Source organism: Pan troglodytes, chromosome 7, assembly GCF_028858775.2.
Source record: "Pan troglodytes isolate AG18354 chromosome 7, NHGRI_mPanTro3-v2.0_pri, whole genome shotgun sequence".
Lineage (NCBI taxonomy): Eukaryota > Metazoa > Chordata > Mammalia > Primates > Hominidae > Pan > Pan troglodytes.
The window spans coordinates 133,804,951-133,827,796 of record NC_072405.2 but is presented as its reverse complement, the minus strand read 5'-3'; the positions used below and the strand labels follow the sequence as shown (position 1 = coordinate 133,827,796).

At 42.8% G+C, this 22,846-nt stretch overlaps 1 protein-coding gene across 4 annotated transcripts in view; it reads right to left on the bottom strand.

The window, feature by feature from the left end:
- Positions 1 to 21,714: 21,714 nt before the first annotated feature.
- The window catches only part of NTAQ1 (N-terminal glutamine amidase 1), a 50,789-nt gene continuing 49,657 nt past the window's right edge, over positions 21,715 to 22,846 (bottom strand). For all 4 annotated transcript variants that reach the window (XR_010159324.1, XR_010159326.1, XR_010159330.1 and 1 more), the window contains one exon: positions 21,715 to 22,663. The gene's annotated coding sequence lies outside the window, so the exon portion shown is untranslated. The remainder of the gene's footprint in view (positions 22,664 to 22,846) is intronic.

The following is a 22,846-nucleotide window of genomic DNA, read 5'->3' as shown; positions in this document are numbered from 1 at the left end:
GTGTCTAAAATAAATAAATGAATTTCTTTTAGAACCCAGTTCAGAAGACAAATGGCATTGAGTATCCTCCTGATATTCTAGTTTCCAGTTTCAATAGTTGGAGCCAGCCACCTCCATACAGGGTTTATCAAGAGGCCAGAATTGATCCTACTCATTCCATTCCCAGCATCAATATAAAAGAAGGGGTGAGGAGAAAGAAGGACACCCTGGAAAGGAGAATAGTATTCATGGAAAGAGCCTATCTTCTCCTGTAAGTCACACTGGGGACTCCAGGAGAGTCATTCACAAAGCCCCGAAGTGGAACAGCATCGTTCATCTGGGGTGATACCTGAGATTTCGTTGTCTCATGGCCACAGAAAGCTAGGACACAGACACACAAAGAGTGAATTTAAGAGCAGATGTTTAATAGGCAAAAGCAAGATAATAGCTCTCTCTGCTGCAGAGAGAGGGGTCCCCAGTGGGTTTCGGTTCCGTGGTGAAATGCAGGGTTTTTTTTCAGATGAGCTTAAGGCGGTGTCTGATTTACATAGGGACAAAAGATTGGTCAGACCAGGTGTGCCATTTGCATAGTGTGTGAATTTCTGGACTCTCCACCTTAATCTTTTATTATGCAGATGCTCTCTACCTGACTGGCACCAGGTTGCCTATTTCTGTATTGTACATGTGGTAACAAATAAAAGGGAAGATGGAGCCTCCATGTTGAACATACCTGGCCCCCAGGTAGCCCTTTCTATTGGCACAGCGGCCGGCATTCACCTGTGAAAGCTTCCAGCTTGCTTATCTGTTTGCAGCTTGATTTTTCAGTCTGCTCTTTATTAGAAAAAAGAATTTCTTAGGCTGATTTTTGTTAAAAGGGAAGTCCTGCAGAGGACTCTTTTACCCTCAATGTCTGCCTAAATAATTCTTGTTTTTGTGTTTTTTTTGTTTTGTTTTGTTTTGTTTGAGACGGAGTCTCACTCTGTCACACAGGCTGGAGTTCAGTAGTGGCGCGATCTCAGCTCATTGCAACCTCCGCCTTCTGGGTTCAAGCGATTCTCCTGCCTCAGTCTCCCAAGTAGCTGAGATTACAGGCACCCGTCACCACACCCGGCTGATTTTTGTATTTTTAGTAGAGACAGGGTTTCACCATGTTGGCCAGGCTGAACTCCTGATCTCAAGTAATCTGCCTGCCTCGGCCTTCCAGAGTGCTGGGATTACAGGTGTGAGCCACCATACCCGGCATGGCTTAATAATTTCTTCCTGTCTCCTGTACCAGAAGCTCCAGTTGGGAAAGCGTATGGGGAAATAGTCCCAAAGGACTTGCTCCCGTGCCCCACGGAATAGCCAGATTGGAATGCCTGCCCCAGGGAAACCCGGCAGCAACAACCCACAGGGAGAGGAGAGAAACTTCTTCTTGAATGGCCAAGTCAGGAGGCAACTCTGCCTACTCCTAACCACCACCCCACCACGCCCTTATCCCCCAACACCCATGTAAGCTCCAAAAACAGAGACAGCTAAGGGAGGGTACCAGCAGCCATTGTAGCCACAGCCTTGCCCTGCACTGTCAGGGAGAAAAGGAGAACTACAGATGGATCTGAAATAGACATTATGAAATAATGTCCTGTATCAGAAGTGCCAGCAACATGCAAGCCAGTCAATCACTCCCCTATGCATGGCTGCTGGGGCAACAGACTTGCAAATATTGCTTGGGGCTGCGGAAGAGAGACTTGGACAGAACAGAGGCCTGGGAGCTGGAGGGGTGGTGAGGCAGCTTTCATTGCCCCCAGCAGCACACAAGGATACGAGAGCTTTCCATAAATTGAGTGGATACCAAGAAGGTAGCTGGGTTTGAGCCATGTTTGCTGCATCTCATTAAGGGATGTCCCCCAGTTCAGCAGCCTCAGCAGCCAGTAAAGGAGGTGAGGATTGAAGTGGTGTTTGTAGAACCATCCCAGCTCCCAAATGAGGGCTGCTAGTCACTGGAATTACAGGCTTGCATCCTGTCACTGGGGAGAAAAAAACACGGATAATAGCTCCATCTGCCTGTGGAATCCAAGCTCTCTCTGGAAGTCATTCAAAACATCTACTTTTATTAAACAAATAGAATTTAGCTGCCCCCTACCTGAAGAGGACCGTGGCCTCATAAATGACATCATTGCATCTGGGTAGCATTTTGTGAAACTGAGAGGCTCCTCTGAGGTTCCCAACCGCACAAATCCCCCGAAACATGTTCTTTAATCAAGAATAATGAGTTCCACTTCAGAAGCATAAGACATGTTCATTAATCCATACTGTGGAGCAGGATTCCAGATACCCAAATACTTCATAGCATCTTAGATCTAGTGAAACAGACTCGTGACTGAGACACACATAGCCCATCAATTCTAAACACCTTTCCCGGATCAGCCCCCTCCTCTCCTCCACCGCCTGCCCTCTGACACGAGCCCTCAGCATTGCTTGCCTGGACATTTGCAAGAAGTGCTTAACCTATCTCCTCTCCTCTAGGCTGAGGCCCTCCAATCCACCCACTTAGCTTTCCCACAGGTCTTTCTAGAACACATTCCTAATCGTATCACTCCCCTGTTTATAATTCCTCAATAGATCACTGTTGAATCTGGGTAATGGGCAAATAATTCCTTTTACTGTTTTCTCTATATTTGGTAGATTTGAAATGTTACATCATAAAACACATAATATGTCAATGAAGATGCCACCAGACATTAACAATGTCTGCAGCAGGACAAGCCGCAGACAAAACCCCTCAGACACCGAGTTAAACAAGGAAGGGCTTTATTCGGCCGGAAGCATCGGCAAGACTCATGTCTCAAAAACCGAACTCCTCGAGTGAGCAATTCCTGTCCCTCTTGAGGGCTTACAACTCTAAGGGGGTCCACGTGAGAGGGTCGTGATCGATTGAGCAAGCAGGGGGTACGTGACTGGAGGCTGCATGCATGGGTAATTAGATCGGAACAGAACAGGACAGGGATTTTCACAGTGCTTTTCTATACAATGCCTGTAATCTATAGATAACATAACCGATTAGGTCAGGGGTCGATCTTTAACTACCAGGCCCAGGGTTAGCGCCGGGCTGTCTGCCTGTGGATTTCATTTCTGCCTTTTAGTTTTTACTTCTTTCTTTGGAGGCGGAAATTGGGCATAAGACAATATGAGGGGTGGTCTCCTCCCTTATGTCTACCTCGTTTTGGATGGGAGGAGGGATTTGGATGGACACAGAGAGGGCATCCAAAAAAAAAAAAACTGCGTAATTTGGAAGTTTGCCAAGAGTTCCTTTTTTTCATTTTTGCAATAAATGTTAGAATCATTTTGAGGCTTCCCATTAACTCTGGTCTAACACCCAAGCTCACTGCCATGGCAACAGGCCAGTGCTCCCAAAGCCTCTCATCGAGAGCCACATGCGTCCTCTGTCCCAGCCACGCCAAATCACGTGCAGCTCCCTGAACGGGTCGCCTACTTCATGCCTTTGTTGTATGTGCTGGTCTCATTGTCTAGAATGCCCTTCCCTGACTTGTCTGCCTGGTAAACTCTTTCCCTCCAAAGCCCAGCTCAATTAAAGGCTTCTCTAAGCATCACCCCCTCCAAGTCAACCCTTTTCCACTTCTAATTCATTTTCCACCCTACTTTGTCTCCTTTGTGGCCTGGGAGGTGGACCTGCTGAACTGCATCTGTGGGTTCCTTGCCTGTAGCTTCTGGCTAGGCCTGGCCTGTAGAAGGAAGACAGGAAGATTGGAGCATGAGGCAGGGTGAGGACAGAGTGTTTATTCCAACTGACATCTCTCTGCCAGGCCACAGGAGAGCTGGGTGTCAGTTGACTGTCCATGCAGCCTCCCTGGGATCCGGTCACACCCAACACCCCTTGCTGCTGCTTTATGCGTAAGGGCTGTGAATCCCCCTGCATCTGCTTCCTATTGCTGCTATAAGAAACTACCTCACATTTGTGGCCTTAAAACAAGACAAATGTGTTATTTTATAGTTCTATAGGTCAGAAGTCTAAAATGGGGCCGGGCACGGTGGCTCACCGTGCCTATAATCCCAACACTTTGGGAGGCCAAGGCGGGAGGATCACCTGAGGTCAGGAGTTCGAGCCCAGGCTGGCCAACATGGTGAAACCCCATCTCTACTAAAAATACAAAAATTAGACAGACATGGTGGCGCCCACCAGGAGGCAGAGGTTACAGTGAGCCAAGATCTCACCACTGCACTCCAGCCTGGGGGACGGAGAGAGACTCTGTCTCTAAAAAAAAAAAAAAAAAAAAAAAGTCTAAAATGGGTTGGCGGGCTCCATTGCTTCTGGAGGTTCTAGGGAAGAATTCATTTTTTGTCTTTCTCAGTTTCTAGAAGCTGTCCTCATTCCTTGGTTCATGTCCCCGCGTCATCTGGCCTCGGCTTCTGTGGTCACATCCCTTTGCCATCTCTGACCTTACAGCCTCCCAGTTACAAGGACCTGTGACTGCATTGAGCCACCTGGATAATCCAGGATAATCTCCCTCCATGAAGATCCCTAACTTGACCACATCTGCAAAGTCTCTTTTATCATGTAAATTAGCATATTCACAAGAACAGCTGATTCGAACCTGGGGACTCTGGGAGCCCATTGCACTGCCTGCCACAGCTCTCCATCATTATTTTTATTTTTATTTTATCTTATTTGAGACAGAGTCTCATTCTGTTGCCCAGGCTGGACTGCATTGGTGTAATCACAGCTCACTGCAGCCTCGACCTCCTGGGCTGAAGTGATCCTCCCACCTCAGCCTCCCAAGTAGCTGGGACTACAGGCACATGCCATCATGCATGGCTAATTTTGTTTAGTTTTTGTAAAGACGAGGTTGAGGTCTCACTATGTTGCAGAGGCTGGTCCCAAACTCCTGGGCTCACACAATCCTCTTCTGCCTCAACCTCCCAACATGCTGTGATTACAAGCATGAGCCACCAGGCCCGGCCCACAGCTCCTAACCCTGCCCATGCCTTTGTAAACACTGCATTTACTATGTTAAGGGAGATGTTATACTCCAAATGATCCAGATGGAGTATTACATCTGTTTCTTGCCAGGACTCTGACAATGGAGCCATCCAAGACGGGACTCTATGCTGCATTTCCAGCCTCGACCGTCCCTTGGTTCCACATAAACCCTCTGAGGTCATAATTCTCCTCGGAACAACCACAGGCCTTTCTCATGGGTTTCATATCCAGATTACCAGGGAAGAGAAGGGACACAGAGACCAAGAGAAAAAGCCCCAGAATCACAGGAACCATGGGAGGGCTCAAGGCTATCACGCAACTGGGGATTCAGGTCAAGCGTAGTGAGATCTCTAAGGGGAAGGAAAGCCTCGGGTGATATCCAGGTGACACTATTGTATGTGCAGTTATGACACAGGGTACAAGAGCTGTGTTAGAGGACAGTGTGAGACCACATGAACAGAGTGTACATGATATGTACACCTGGGACCAGGGTATGGTGGAATGCCTCCTTCCTCACTTAGGGAAAGTTCTTTGGTCTCCACCATCTCTAACAGTTGGTCATCCAGGCTCCATTTTGATTCCAGCAACACTGATTTCCAGTGGCAAGGAGGTGACTACAACAACACAACAACAGCTCTGGAATGAAGCTCTTCTCTGGGCTGTGCACAAACCTCCCTGTCATTTGCTCATTGGTCCACTTCTGACCCCAGAAGCCACAAATGTAAGTCTAATTCACGTGCGCACTTCAGCTCTTCCAATATGGAAGACAGCCCTCGTGCCGTCTGCCCTGTCTTTTCACACAAACCACACTCAGTCAGGGTGGAACTCTGAGACTTCTGCAATTATTTCTAAGCTCTTCACCATCCTGTTCCCTGCCTCTGAAAGCATTCCAGAACTTCAAGACACAGGACCCAGAAGTGGCCCAAACAGTGCAACTCATCCCCCCCAACTCTGTATACCCCATGTATGTTAATATATTATATTTTAATGTATATATTAAGATGGAATTAATTGTGGGAAGCAGCAATGACTTACTGTTGACCCACATTATGTTTTCTGTCAACAAAAAGGCCTGGGACTTCTGGCTCTCCATCACGTTGAAACTTTCTTCTTAACCTAGCTATAGGACTTCTCATTTTCTTTACTATTACATGTTATCCTGATTTCCATCTCTTCTTCAAGTCAACAAAGATTTTTGGAGGTCTCACTTCTGTCATCTCTCTTTTATCTTATACTTTCTGTATCTTCATTCAAGTTGGCAACAGAATATACTGAAGAGGATGAGATGAAGGGACAAACTCCACCCGCAAGTTTCTCAACCTGTGACTTGGCCCATGAGTGTGCCATGGCGCCACCAGCCTTGAAACCATCCGGCTGTGAGTTAGCGGCCACGTTTCTCCATTGTGCCCACATCTAATCATGAGGGCCTGTGCCAGCTGCTATAATGAAATCAAGACACACTTCATTCAGGGCTTTCTGCTTTCTACACTTGATCTTAGCCAAAAGGCCGAGAAGTGATGGGCACTCTCCTTTCTAAGTAGTCTTACACAGTAACACAATAAATTTAAAAAGCAATGAGGTTCTTTTGGTATGAATTTATTCTTGAATTTATGGCAGCCTTTCATGATCATAGCTTCTCTAAGTATGTACATTAATTTTCCCTCTTGGAAATACTTGACCACCTGTACCACTCCTTCTTCCCCAAGATGCCCTCTTCCACCAGCTTCCAAGGTCCCACACACCTTGTGTTGCATACAGGAGGGTTACTGGTTGATGGGCACAGAAGTAGGAAGTAGTCACTGTATACCCTTTTGCAATTTTATTTTATTTTATTTTATTTATTTATTTTTGAGATGGAGCCTCACTCTGTCACCCAGGCTGGAGTGCAATGGCGTGATGTCAGCTCACTGCAATCTCTGCCTCCCGGGTTCAAGCGATTCTCCTGCCTCAGCTTCCTGAGCAGCTAGGATTACAGGCACCCACCACCATGCCCAGCTAATTTTTGTAGTTTTAGTAGAGATGGGGTTTCACTATGTTGCTCAGGCTGGTCTCAAACTCCTGACCTCAGGTGATCCACCCGCTTCGGTCTCCTAAAGTGCTGGGATTACAGGTGTGAGCCACCGCACCCGGCCCCTTTTGTAATTTTAGATCTTGATATCTTATAAATGGATGACATGTTAAAAAATAATTGTTAAAAAAAAAAAAAAAACGTGGCTCACGCCTGCAATCCCAGCACTTTGGGAGGCCGAGGCGGGTGGATCGTGAGGTCAAGAGATAGAGACCATCCTGGCCAACATGGTGAAATCCCGTCTCTACTAAAAATACAAAAATTAGCTGGGCATGGTGGCGCATGCCTGTAGTCCCAGGTACTTGGGAGGCTAAGGCAGGAGAATCGCTTGAACCCAGGAGGCGGAGGTTGCAGTGAGCCGAGATCATGCCACTGCACTCCAGCCTGGGTGACAGAGCAAGACACTGTCATAAATGAATAAATAAATAAATAAGCTATTTTCTTCTATTTGAGAAAATCCACAAAATATTCATTTCCAAATTCTGCATATCATCTTTCTTTCCTTAGGTAAGGCATATAAAAATCCCTGACATGTAGCACCACTTCCTTAGTTTCTAACCTAACAAGCCATGTCCTGGGGGTGAGCACCGTAACAGCATTTGAAATTGGGGTATTTTATATTATGGTTTCAAATGATTATCCCTTTGTGTAAAAGAATAATTCTTCCTTGCCCCATTGACATCTCTGACGTGTAACTTACTTCTGCCAATGTAATGCAAGCAGAAATGACATGTGTCACATTGAGTAGATGTTTTAAGAGCTATTGCATGGTTCCACAGCAGCTCTTCTCATGTGCCATAGATTGGTGTGTCCTAGATAGGGGCTATTTCTTCAGCCTGGATCCCAATTGAAAAGCCACAGTGGACTCACAGTGGACAAATAACACAAATGGAAAATAAGATTTTGCTGTATAAATCACAGAGAATTGAGGGTTATGTGTTACTGGAGCAAAACCTAACAAAAACTGACTAAGATAGTAATAAGTTTATATATTTGTTTACTTTAATACCCATGAGATGGTATTTCCCCAAATTAAAATCTATGAGTCACCTTAATTTCTCCCCTTTCCCTCATCCTGCACATCCAATCCTCATGGATCAAGTCTTGTCAATTCCCAAATCTGTCAATCTGTCAGCTTCTTTCCCTCCATAGCTGCCGCTTCATCCAAGCCACCATCATTTTTTGCACAAGGAGGTCCAACAACCTTCTTATTCCATCTAGTCCTTTCTCCGCATGGAAGCAAATCAGATCATGGCACTCACCTATTCAGGACCTTTTGGAGAGTTTCTATTAAACTTGGAATAAAACCCAATTTCTTATCAAGAGCCACAAAGACCCTGCATGATCTGGTTCCAGTCTCCTCTTATCCTGTTAGGCTCCAGCCACACTCATCCTGTAACCCAGGGTCCCTGGTCTTTGTGGTTACGCTGTGATAGGGTAACCACTTGTAACTGTTGTGCCTTGAGCTTCCGTTGTTCCAGGAAGAAGCCCAGCTATAGCAAAACCAAAACCAGCTGGAAGACAGATGCCTCAGTTAGAGATGAACTTTGGTGAGCTCTCAGCATTACCATACTAAAAAGCCCATCCAGGGAGGAGCCTATTCTCCATTTTCATTTTCTTTTTATTTAAGGAGCAGAGAATTTAATAGGCAAGAAAGGGCAAGAAGGAAGGGAGAAGTAAGAAGCTCCCCTGTACAGAGACAGACGGAGGGAGGCTCCAAAGCCGATAGAGGGAACCCCACCTGCCACAGATACCAGCTAGGTATATATACAGAGGCTGGAGGAAGCGGTGTCTGATTTGCATAGGGCTCAGGGGATGGGTTTGACTGGGCATGTCGTTCACACAGCCCTCAAAAAAGCTGGTCCTCCCACCCTAGCCTTTTAATATGCAAATGCAGGGCACCATGATGTTCTACACACGTGGGGATACGTGGGGGCGGCCATGTTGCCAGGAACCTGTGAGGAAAGGGCAAGAAGGCCTGCGGGAATCGCCATGTTTGGGCGGACTCAGTTTCTAATGGCTTGCATTTGCATATCAAAGGTTGCCGACCTGGCTCTAAGAGCCGTAGCTTTACAAGAAACTTTTCTGGGGATGCTTTAAAAAACGAAAACTTCCCAAGGACCCCTTTTCCTCTCTATCTGCCTAAAATAATTTCTTAGTAACTCCTATGACATCCCCCCCTGCGGAGAAGCCACACTAACTGCTGTTAGGGGGTTTTGGGCAATGACTCCTTCTGGCTACTTCCTGCTGAAAAAGGGCATCGAATGGGGAACAGCAGTTAGGGCTCCTCCTGGGGCCGATCTAAGGGTCCTCGGAAGAATGGCGTGTCCATTACAGCACTATTTGGAAATTGATTGCTTCTAGGAGAGAAGAAACAATTTGAGTTATAGTATTGTGTATGCAGGGTCCAAATATCAATACAAGACATAAAAGCAAGAGAGGGCTTAATAAAGGGGTTAACCGATTCCATAAAGAAGACTGGAATTTATTAAAGAGGCATTGTAGCCACTCGGGACTGAAGCCGGCATTTTCCCTGAGCCTGTCGATATTTTTCTATTCACCATTTTCAATACATGCCATGTGTGAAGAAGCAGGATCTGCGCCTGCACCTGCACTACCTTTACCCCACCTTTATATGCAATGACTCAGCCAGTGGCACAATAAAAGCCCTGCTTTCACCTTCATTCTAGGAGACACTACTTTGGGAACTGTCCCCAGTGTTCTTACTTGTTGCAAGTACTAAAACCCCATTGTTACATTCTCCTTCATTGTGGTCACTGGGTTCACAATAGCCCTACAAGGGTATAGCATACCAACTAAGAACATATGTTATATGGAATCATATTGATTTAGGTTCAAATGTCAGTTGCTACTCTTGCAAATTCCTTGTCTGTACTTTCATTTCTTCATCTGTAAAGATGTTCACCCACCAAGCAACTGAACCCAACCATTATATGGGTAACAATCCTCCAGCTCCTCGAACTCGTCAAGCTCTTTCCCACCTCAGAGCTTTTGTGTGTGTTGTTCCCTCTTCCTAGGTTCTTTCCCATCATCTGGTCTTAAATGTCACCTACTACAGGAAGCCTTTCTTTACTACCCCATACAAAGTAGGATCCAGACCCTCCTCCCCATGTCCCAACTCCATTACTCTGTATCTTAACTCTTTGATTATTTTCTTGGTGGCACTTATCATAATTTGCGAATATTTCTTTTTATTTTTAATTCTCTACTAGACTGTAAATTCCATGAGCAAAAGGATTAAGTCTTACCTAATATTGTGTCCCTACAGGCTTTGAGTCTGAGAAAGCAGGCATTTGGTGCAATATTTGTTACATACGTTATATGGTCATTTTATAGACTCTATGAAGCAATGGTTAATACGGTCAACATTGCAGACTTTATCTCAGTGTAGACCAGTTTCCTTTACTTGTTTACAAACTCTCTAACCCAATCAACTGTCACCATTATTGTATCTTCAGCCTCACTGAAATGCTGCATGATATAAATATATTTAGCACCAATCATCACTACTGCTATTCAATTCTTTTCAAATAAATAGATACTTAAGAGCATTAACTGCTGCGTGTCTTATTAATACGTCAAGAGGATGAGTAGCATCACCTACTTATATGATAAACCAGCATTATTTTGCTTACACATGTAAATAATACCTGGAATTAATCGTGATGCTTATCATGGACCTGGGCCTTTGATAAGTTTGTTACATACATTACATTGTGTCCTGTAATCTTCACAACAGCCCTACAAGGGTATAGCATACCAAGTAAGAACATAGGTTATAAAATCATACTGATTTGGGTTCAAATGCCAGTTATGCTACTGTTGCAAATCCCTTACCTTCTCTGTGCTTTCATTTCTTCATCTGTAAAATGGGGGCAATAGGCTGGGCGCACTGGCTCACACCTATAATCATAACATTTTGGGAGGCCAAGGTGGGCAGATCACTTGAGCTCATGAGTTTAAGAACAGCCTGGCCAACATGATGAAACCCTGTCTCTACTAAAAATACCAAAAAAAAAGTAGGCGTGCTGGTGCATGCCTGTAATCCCAGCTACTCGGGAAACTGTGGCACAAGAATCATTTGAACCTGGGAGGAAGAGGTTGCAGTGAGACAAGAACATGCCATTGCACTCCAGCCTGGGTGACAGAGAGAGACCCTGTTTCAAGAAAAAAAAAATAATGGGGGCAATAGTAGTAACCACTCCTTAGGAATGATTGCTTTGAGGATTAAATAAGATAATGCATGTAATGTGCTTAGCTCAGTGCCTGACACATAGAAAAGTGTTCCATAAATGTCAGCTGTCTCTTCTTAACTTGCTCTTCTGAGGGTCATTTTATGTCCTAAAGCATCAATGTGTCCAGCACAGAGGGAGAATGAGTTCCTGCCCTTTAGGATCACACAGTCAGAGATAGCTGGGAGCACGTTTGCAATCAGAAGAGGACAGCAAACATGTTCTTAGAATGGCTGCATTCATTTTTATGGTCCAAGCATAGTAAACTCATGTTCTCATTTCCTTTTCCACCAAAACAGCTATCTCTGCTCCCTGAAGAGGCCTTGGATTATTATAGTTCCTTAAATTCCCTGAAATTCTCAGGAGAGAAGGAATATTTTTTTAAAGCAAGCACAGCTTGGAGCTAGAAAACAAAAGGTTACTAGGACAATGTAACTCATTTCCTGTTTTTCTCAACTGTCTAGACACAGATCTCATAAGCATTAGCCATGAATCCCACCATCAGGTTAAAAATAGAAGGTTTAAATATGAAATGCTGTGGTGGAGGAAAGATTATAGGTTTCTACCTTTGTCCACAAAATGACTACTTTGAAATAGGATTTTTTGCCTTTTTTGTTAGTTGTGCCATAAGTTTTGTGAAGCAATATTTCAATGGCAGAAATAGAGAACACCTTTTTTCTAAAGAATATATTTGCCCCTTGTAAAGCTAAAGCAATTTAGGTTTTAAAAGCCACTTGAAGACAAGCTTATGGCAGCCTATCCAAACAAAAAATCTGATCACAATTATAGTACTTGAAACATTTCAGGTTATTGCACATACCAACATTTAACCTTAAATAAATTTGTGCAACAGAAAATGCATACAGATTTGATTTTACTTTTTCTTTTTTCCTATCTTCTGCCTCCATAAAATTATTAGACAAGTATTTTGTTTTGAACACAGAATTACTCTCTAAAACCAAAAAAAAAAATTTTTTTTGAGACAGGGTCTCACTCTGTTGCCCAGGCTGGAATGCAGTGCTGTGATCTCAGCTTGCTACAACCCCTCCCTCCAAGACTCAAGCAATCCTCCCACCTTAGCCTCCTGAGTAGCTGAGACTACAGGAGTGGACACAGCTAACTTCTTTTGTATTTTTTTAGAGACAGGTTTTTGCCATGTTGCCCAGGCTGGTCTCAAACTCCTGGACTCAAACGATCCACCTGCCTCAGCCTCCTAAAGTGCTGGGATTACCACTATGAGCCACTGCACCCAGCCTGGAAAACAAATTTTTAAAAACTCCTTTAATAATCCATAGGCATGCTGGGCATGGTGTCTCACACCTGTAATCTCACAACTCAGGAGACTGAAGTGGGAGGATTGCTTGGGCCCAGGAGTTTGAGGCCAGCCTGGGCAACCTGGCAAGACCCCATCCCGAAAAATAAATAAACATATAAATAAAATAATCCATCGGCAGTGTCACACAAGTGTGGAGGATCTACAATGCTGTTTCCCAAACTTATGGAACCGCAAAACCCTTTGATCAGGATAATGCTATTAACAACTCCTAAAATAGTATTCCATGGAACACCAGTTTAGGAAACATGAATTGGATAGTTCCATGATTTCTTTTTCTGGTTCCAGAATTACATAAGGCTAGGTCTCTTCTCTGACAACCTCAGCTATCTGAATTACAACATAAAACTTGAAAGTAAACAAGTACTAATGACTCTGCAATAGTGTAATGGACCTACTCTATTATTGGGAGATAAGTAGAAGTATGCCTTAGAGATATTCACACATTTACCTTTGAATGTATTCATTGTGGTCCTTAATAGTTATACAGATATATGTTGAAATAAACATAGATTTATAACATATTTATAATTTTATAATACAGAAATTTAAAATTATACAATTTTATAATTTACAAATATAAACATATGTATGTGTGTTAGCATACCCGCATATATTTCCAAACTCTGTCCACTGAGAGGACGCAGAAGCAATGAAACCCCAGTAGCAATGAGACTACTCAATGCCAAGATCTTGGTTCCTAAGTCCATTTTCCAATAAAAGGAATTAGAGTTCTTTGGAGAAAAGATCAATTCCATGGTTGGGGCAAAGAAAGTACAAGATGAGCCTAGATTAAAAAGTAAGCATCAAAAAGCAAGAAAGCACTAAAAATAATGAGGCATGTTGAAAGGATACAGGAGCCAACCTGTTTAAGCTCCTAATGCCCAGAGCTGGAACCACTGGAGCAACAAAATAAATAATGACAGTGTTCGATTATAACCCATAAAATAAAATAAATATTCATCAGCCCATATTGATATAAAAAAAAATGAGGGAGGAGAATAACTCTTTCTTAGAGAAGAATTCCTATTAATAGAGAAGAAATGAAGGAAACAGAAAATCACTAATAGGCAAATGCCATAGTAATAATTGTGGCAGGCAAGAATCATCCATAGATGCTAAAACTAGTGGGTGAAGGTACAAGAAACAGGATATTTGCATAGTTTTGTTTTTGTTTTTGTTTTGAGACAGAGTTTTGCTCTTATCCCCCAGGCTAGAGTGCAATGGCATGATCTCGGCTCACTGCAACCTCCTCCTCCTGGGTTCAAGCTATTCTCCTGCCTCAGCCTCCCGAGTAGCTGGGATTATAGGCGCGCACCACCACTTTTTGGTAGAGACGAGGTTTCACCATGTTGGCCAGGCTGGTCTCGAACTCCTGACCTCAAGTGATCCGCCCACCTTGGCCTCCCACAGTGCTAGGATTACAGGCATACGCCACCACGCCTGGCAATAGTTGCGTAGTTTTAAAGTATTTCCCCAAGATACTTGTTAGTCACTGAGGGAAAAATGGTAATTTAGTGGAGAAACCTGGAAGACACCACTTTAACCCAGAGATCAATGTTAATTTCACCAGTAATAATATATACTAGCATTGTATACTTCTGGATATGGTGTATGAGAAAGGACATAACATTACTTCTGAGGTATTCTTGCCAAAATTGTATTATCTCAATTTAATCAGAGAAAATACAGACAAAGCGAAATTGGAGGGCATTCTACAAGGTTACTGACCAGCTTTCCTCAGAAGTGTCAAAATCATGAAAGACAAGGAAAAACTAAGTTATAAAAGACTAAGTTTGTCTCCTTCTCATAACTAAGTTCAATTGGAGATCAAGGTTTGGATCCTGGATCAGAAAAAACCGTTAATGGGAAAACCTGCAAATTCAAGTCAAATCTATAGTTTACTTAATAGTATTGTAGCAATGTTAATTTCCCAGTGTTGATCATCATACTGTGCTTATGTAAGATGTTAAACAGTAGGGGAAGCTGGGTGACGAAATATATGGGAATTGTCTGTACTATTTTTGTAACTTTTTTAAGACAAAAATTATTTCAATTTTTAAAATAACAAATATGTTCACAAGTCAAATATGTATAACTCAGTGTCTTGCATACCAATGATATTAATAATAACAGTAATAATAATAACAATGCAATTAAAAAAAAAAACTTACTTCCTGACTACCCATAATGTACCAGGAGCTTTTATATGTGCTCTTTCCTTTAACCTTCACAATTAGAGGTCATAAAGTTAAATAACATAAACAAGATGATATTTCTAGTGAGTGGCAGAGCTACAATGTCAACTTTTGTTATAACCTAGCAGAGAAGATCAAAGTAAATTACTTACCGCTTGAAAGAGACCAAATAGAAACCTAAAATTACGTGGGAATGTTGAATATATGTGCTACATGATTTCTGTTTCTTGCTCATTGTCTAAGACTTCAAGGCATGTCAACAATGTAGAAATTCAAAAATGCAGGCTGGGCATGGTGGCTCATGCCTATAATCCCAGCACGTTGGGAAGCCAAGGCCAGCAGATCAGTTGAGGTCAGGAGTTCGAGACCAGTCTAGGCAACATGGTGAAACCGTCTCTACTAAAAATACAAAAATTAGCCAGGTGTGGTGGCATGTGCCTGTAGTCTCAGTTACTTGGGAGGCTGAGGCAGGAGAATTGGTTGAGCCCAGGGCACGGAAGTTGCAGTGAGCCAAGATCGCGCCACTGCGCTCCAGCCTAGGCAACAGAGCAAGACTCCATCTCAAAAAAAAAAAAAAAAAGAATTTCAAGAATACAAATTAATTAATACCCTAGGTGAGTAATGGATGCCTTACTTTCTAAATGATTTTCTACAAAAGTCCCTCAGGGCTGTATGCCTTGGAAGATTTTCCCAGACACTTTCTTACACATTGATTTGGTGATCGGTTGTACGTGATTTAATAATACATGCAACCACCAAATGAGACAAGTTTCATTTTCTCCATTTTTGCAAAAAAAGTAAACTAACTCTCAAGGAGACTGAGAGACCTTCCACTGAACACCTTCCCATCCCCTCACCCCAACAGTTAACAGTTAACAATGGGCATTTTTCTCCATTGAAATGAAGGTAAACTAATATCCAGGGCATCCTTGGATAAGAAAATAGGCGATGAAAGGAAAGAGGGAAGAGGGCAGAGGGGAAGAAGGAAGACACTTTGGCTAATGAGTACACATGAAAGCTCAGCTCAACCACTTAACAGTGATCTGGACAAGTTACTCTCCCTGCCTCTTTCTCTTCCACAGAAAAAGAGTTTTAGTATAGGGGGTTGAATAGCGTCTCCCTCAAAATGCATGTCTATCCAGAACTTCAGAATGTGACATCTTTGGAAACAGGGTTTCTGCAAATGTAATTAACTTAAAATAAAGTCATGCTGGATTATGGTGGGCCTTAAATCCAATGACTGCTGTTTTTATAAGAGAGGGCACACAGAGAAACAGAGGGAAGGCCATGTAAAATGGAGGCAGATATTGTGGGGAGCCAGCTGCAAGCCAAGGAACACCAGGATTGCCAGGAACCACCAGAAACTAGGGATAGGCAAGGAAGGATTGGACACTTCAGTCCCTGGACAACTTCAGATAGAGCATGGACCCTGTGACACCTTGATTTTAGACTTCTAACTTCCAGAACTATGAGACAATATATTGCTGTTGCTTTAAGTCATCAAGTTTGTGGTAATTTGCTGACATCCCTAGAAAATAAAGTAAGCAAATGGGAGGCCATGCCTGTAAAGTGACTAGCAGAGGGCAATTAATAATCCATGAGCCATTTCACCCACTCTGCTTTAGTAAGGAGGAAGGGCAAAGGAGGTCAGGGCTAATTACACATTTCTTAGCTTTGGGTATTTTTTAGCACTGTTTGGCATACTTCCTTCCTTTCTGTCCCCACTCACAACTCTCCTGAGTCACTGCCCAGCTGCCAGCAACCCTCAAATCCTGGAAAATAGCCTCTGCCACCCTTGATGGATAGGAGTGGGGTAAGACCCCTATCAAATAACAGTACAAAGCAATAGGTACAGATTTGAATTAAACCTTCTATCTCTTCATCTAAAAAAGTTCTCTAGGCATGACTGTTACTTTTATGGGTTGAATTGTGCTTCCCAAAAAGATATTTTCAAGTGTGATGGTTAATTTTACGTGTCAACTTAACTGGGTCATGGGGTGCCCAGATATTTAATCAAACATTATCCTGGGGGTTTGTGTGAGAGTGTTTTTGGATGAGAGTAACACTTACATTGGTAGACAGAGTAAACCAGATTACCCTCCCTAATGTGGGTGGCCCTCATCCAATCATTGAAGGTCTAAATAGAATAAAAAGCTCATTCTCCCTTGAGTAAGAGAGAGTTTCTCCTTGACTGCCTTTGAGCTGGGACATTAATTTTTTCCTGTCTTTGTACTTGAACTGAAACATCAGCTCTCCCCGGGTCTCAAGCCTGCTGGACTTCAGACTGAAACTATACCATTAGCTCTCCTGGATCTCAGGTCTTTGGACATAGCCTGGAACTAAACCACTGGGTCTCCAGCTTGCTGATTCACTATGCAGATCTTGGGACTTTCCAGCCTCCATAATCATGTGAGCCAATTCCTTATAATAAATTTATTTCTATCTATAGAGACGGAACCATCCTATTGGCTCTGTTTCTCTGGAGAACCCTGACTACAACAAAGTCCTAATACCCAGTACCACAGAATGTGACCTTACTTGGAAATCATGTTGTTGCAGATGTAATTAGTTTATTTGAGATGAGGTCACAGTGGAGTAGAGTGAGCCTTTAACCTGGTATGACTGATGCCCTTATAAGAGGAAGCAGAGGCAAGGCATGGTGGCTCACACCAGTAATCTCAGCACTTTGGGAGGCCAAGGCAGGAGGACTGATTGAGCCCAGCAGTTCGAGACCAGCCTGGGCAACATAACAAGACCCCGTCTCTACCAAAAAAAAAAATCTTTTTTTAATTTGCCAGGCATGGTGGTGCATGCCTGTAGTCCCAGCTACTTGGGAGGCTGAGGCAGGAGGATCACCTGAGCCCAGGAAGTCAAGGTTGCAGTGAGCTATGATCATGCCACTGCACTCCAGCCTGAGCAACAGCGTGCTATCCTGTCTCAAAAAAAGAAAAAAAAAAAAGAAAAAAGGAAGCAGAAACACACAGGGAGAGGATGACGATATGACTTTGGAGGCAGGGATGGGAGTGAAGCATCTACAAGCCAAGAAACACCAAGGATTACCACCAAACACCAGAAGCTAAAAGAGGCAAGAAAGGATTCTCCCCTCCAGTTTTCAAACGAAGCATAGGCTTGATGACACCTTGATTTTGGACTTCCAGCCTCCAGAACTGTGGGAAAATAAACTTCTATTGTAAAAACAACTGGGTGTTTAAAAAGCACCCAGTTTATGGGACTTCATGCACAGCACTAGGACACTTATACAATTACTTTTTAAAGGTGGTGTGTCTGGCCTCCAAAAGTTGTCTTATGAAATAAGTGAATACAGTCAACACAGGTTCACTTTTAAGCACCTACCTGGTTATTCTCCACTTACACACTCCACTATTCTCACTCTTTGGGACACTGACTCCTTCAGACACCTGGTTGTAACCCTCAGCCTGTAGGGCCTCATCCCTTTTATTCTCCAGTTATACAATGTGTCCATCTCATCAGTGATTTGCCCTTAGCAAAGATAAGTGAACACAGGGACTGCGGAGGCCACGGTAACAAGTTCACGAACCCTTGAGAGGATGAACAGCATCTCACTGTCCCTTATGCCTTGTATTAGTCTGTTTCGGCTGCCATACAAAATACCATAGACTGGGTGGTGGCTTAAACACAGGAATGCCAGCTCTGAAGCCTGGAAATTTCAAAATCAAGGTCCAGCAGGCTTCAGTTCCTAGTGAGGACCCTCTTCTTGGCTTGTAGATAGCTGCCTTCTTACTGTGTCCTCATGTGGCAGAAAAAGAGAAGAACCTCTCTTGTCTCTTTTCTTATAAGGCCACTAATCCCATCATGGGGACCACATCTTCATGACCTCATTTATATCTAATTACCTCCCAAAAGCCTCACTTCCAAATACCATCACATTGGGCGTCAAGGCTTCAACATGTACATTTTGGGGGACACAAACATTTAGTCCATAACATGTCTCCCCAAACTTCTAGCAGAGGGAGGGCAGGCAATACATGTTTGTTGATGCTTCTAACGGAAGATGAGATTCTGCATAGACTCACAGACAGCAGAGACTTGTCTCTTATACACACCTATATTGCCTTGGCTGGTTAGTGCCCAGAACATAGTAGACGTTTGATAATCACTTTTGGTGAATGAATTAGTAAAACAACTGCTGCTCTTTGGCATTGATGGCATTTGAAGAAAAGGTTTAACTAGGTCTCCATCTAATAGTCTCAAAGTTTTATTCACATTTTAGTATTTGTATTTTGACCTCTCCACCTCACTCAAAAGATCAGTACATGCTCCCAAATCTACCTTATAAAAGAAGAATTCTGTTATTTTGTTATTTTTCCTGCAGTTAAAAAAATTAACATTAGAAGGGAGAAGACAAACAAAAAGGAGTAAGTTCACATTATCAGTGGGATCTTGGATTCCATGGTGTATGTAGATTTGTAGGGCTGTTTTACAGGATGAATAACCAGCCTAGTCTCTTGTCTGTAAGCTTGATCAAGGCTTACTTTTCCAAGATGTTAAAGTTCACTCAAACCGTATTTCCTCCCACAGGCTTAAACAAATGAAAAAACATATTTCCAATGATTTCTTGGTATGACACTAAATGCATAGGCAACAAAAAGCAAAAGTAGACAAATGGAATTATATCAAACTTAAAAACTTTTGTGCACCAAAAGATACAATCAATATAGTGAAAAGGCAACTTATGGAATTGAAGAAAATATGCTCATATAATACATCTGAGAAGGGACTAATATCTAGAATATATAAAGAATTCCTTCAACTCAACAACAAAAATCAAATAACCCAATTAAAAAACGGGCAAAGTACTTGAACAGACATGTCTCCAAAAGTGATATACAAATGGCCAACAAGCACATGAAAAGATGTTCGCATTACTAATCATCAGAAAAATGCAACTGAAAACCACAAGGAGATATCACCTCACTCCCATTAGGATGGCCACTATGAAAAGAAAGAAGGGAGACTGTATAACAAGTGCTTGCTGGTAAAGACACAATTAAAACACTTGTGCACTGTTTGTGGAATGTAAAATGGTACAGCCCATGGAAAACAGAATGGAGGTTCCTCAAAAAATTAAAATTAGAATTACCAGCAACTATATGACCAGCAATCCCATTCCTTGATATATATCCAAAAGAACTGAAAACAAGATCTCACAGAGATATTTGCACATCTATGTCACTTGCAGTATTATTCACAATAGCCAAGAGGTGGATGGAACCTAAATGTTCAGTGATGGAAAACTTGATAAAGCAAATGTGATATATACATACAATGGAATATTATTCAGTCCTTCAAAATAAGAAAATCCTATCATACACTATAACGTGAATGAAACTGGAGGACATTAAGCTAAGTAAAATAATGCAGATAAATGCTTTATGATTCCACGTATATGAGGTATCTAAAGTAGTTAAACTCATAGAAACAGAAAGTAGAATGGCAGTTACTGGGGGGATATGGGGAGAGGAAAATGGGGAGTTGTTTGATGAGTACAGAGTTTCCATTTGCAAGATGAAAACTTCTGGAGATCTGTGGCATGATGATGCAAATATACTTAACACTACTGTATACTTTAAGATGGTGAGTTTTATGTTATATAAATAGATAAATACATAAATAAAGTTTTGAATTTATTGGTGCTTAGGGTTGGAGGAAGCTTATTCCCTACCCCACTACCCCCTTTGGGGGCCACGCAAGAATCCCTATCTCCTGAGGCCCTTCATCTCCTTGCTCTGGCCTCCTGCTTCAGTTTGTTTACCTCTCATTTAGAGATCTTGAACCTCCAGCACTTTGGGAGGTGAAGGCAGGTGGATCACTTGAGGTCAGGAGTTCGAGACAGCCTGACCAACATGGCAAACCCTGTCTCTACTAAAAATACAAAATTAGTGGGGAGTGGTGGCTGGCGCCTGTGACCCTAGCTACTTGGGAGGCTGAGGCAGGAGAATCGCTTGAACCCGGGAGGCAGAGGTTGCAGTGAGCCGAGACCGTGCCATTGCACTCCAGCCTGGGCAACAAGAGCAAAACTCCGTCTCTAAATAAACAAATAAAATAAAAATAGACACCTTGAACCTGTCTCTTATATTCACTGCTCCTCTGGCCCTTGCCTCTCCCTTTCTTCCTTGCCCACAATTCTACAGGATTTGGTCTGGTTCTAACTGCTCCAAGGAACCCTCTGGAACCTGGATATGAATGGCCAGTAATTAATTTATGAAATCAGACCCTCAGCTACATTCTATACTCAAGATATTAAAGCCAAGCTTAAAGACATTGGTAAAACACTTAATGCAAGAATTATATTATGAAAACACTTTAAAAATTATTTCAAACATCAAAATGGTACTTAAATCCCATTACATTAACAATCTCATAACACTATCTCATGCCATTGAATATGTGATAAAACCTTCATACAATATCTGGTGGGAATGTAAGTTGGCACAAACATTTAGAAAAGCAATTTGGCGGCCGGGCGCAGTGGCTCACTCCTGTAATCCCAGCACTTTAGGAGGCCAAGGCAGGTCGATCACTTGAGGCCGGGAGTTCAACACTAGCTTCACCAACATGGCGGAACCCCATCTCACTAAAAATACAAAAATTAGCCGGGCATGATGGTGCATGCCTGTAGTTCCAGCTGAGGGAGGCTGAGGATCACTTGAACCCAGGAGGCGGAGCTTGCAGTGAGCCGGGATCATGCAACTGCACTCCAGCCTGGACAACAAAGTGAGAAAAAAAAAAAAAAAGGAAAAAGAAAGAAGGAAAAGCAATTTGGAATATGTTTCAAGAACCACAAACATTTCCCGGTCCTTTGACCTATTAATACCATGCTCAGGAATTTGCTCTAAGGAAAATTATACTATTAAAAAAAGAACTCATATATAGAAGATGTTTATTTCCAAGTTATTTATGTAACTGATATGGTAACATAATCAAAATGCCACTTTATTGTTTTTCTTCCATCATCCCTTTACTGTAAAATGGTATCGCCCATGGAAAACAGAATGGAGGTTCCTCAAAAAATTAAAACTAGAATTACCAGCAATTATATGACCAGCAATCCCATTCCTTGATATATATCCAAAAGAACTGAAAACAAGATCTCAAAGAGATATTTGCACATCCATGTATACAGTTTGCCGGGGGGAAAAGGGAGGAGGGGCAGCAGGAGAAAAGAATCTTGTCCTCACTCCAGATGAAAACAATTGCAGGCTCCTGCCTGCTGTGTCACTTTCAAGTAATGACAGTCTGATGGTCACATCAAGTCACAAACATGGTCTTACTAGAGTAATTCAGTGAGTCAGTTCATTCTATTCATCAACAATTCCATTTTCACTCAAAAGATTTCTTCCCCTTCTTTTCGAGAGCTGGCAGTTCCCAGGGAGGTGAGGGGAAAGTAGTCATTTTCTTCTGTCTTGCACCATGCGCCATAATCCTCCTCCACTCACTAGCTACTGGTTTGGATCCCATGCCCAAATGGACAGACAGCAACGAGGTAAGTGGTTATGTCTGGAGCTACTTTAATTGGCTTCTGAGTGGCACAGTTGTAAGCTGACTTCCTGCTCACTGGGCTTTGCAGCTATATAAAGCTGCCTCTCACTTGGGGCACTTTTCTTGGGATCTTTGGTGATTCCCATCTCTGGGAACCTCTCCAGTTGTAATTCTCAGAACAAGGGAGAAGCATTCCATTCCAGCTGCTATTGCCCTCAGCCCCTGGTTCTCTGGCAATCCCGTCCACTCAGACTTCACTCTTTGGCTTCCTCTCACCCTCCCAGAGGGTCCTCTTGGACAGGATTTAAAATGACTTTCACGCAGAATGACAAACTGTGAATGGGTATACAACAGAATACAACTCTAAGTTATAGAGAAAGAATGAACTACTGACACAGGCAACAATACGGATGGAACTCAAAGATGTCATGCTGGCTGGGTGCAGTGGCTCACGCCTGTAATCCCAACACTTTGGGAGGCCGAGGTGGGTGGATCGCTTGAGCCCTGGAGTTCCGA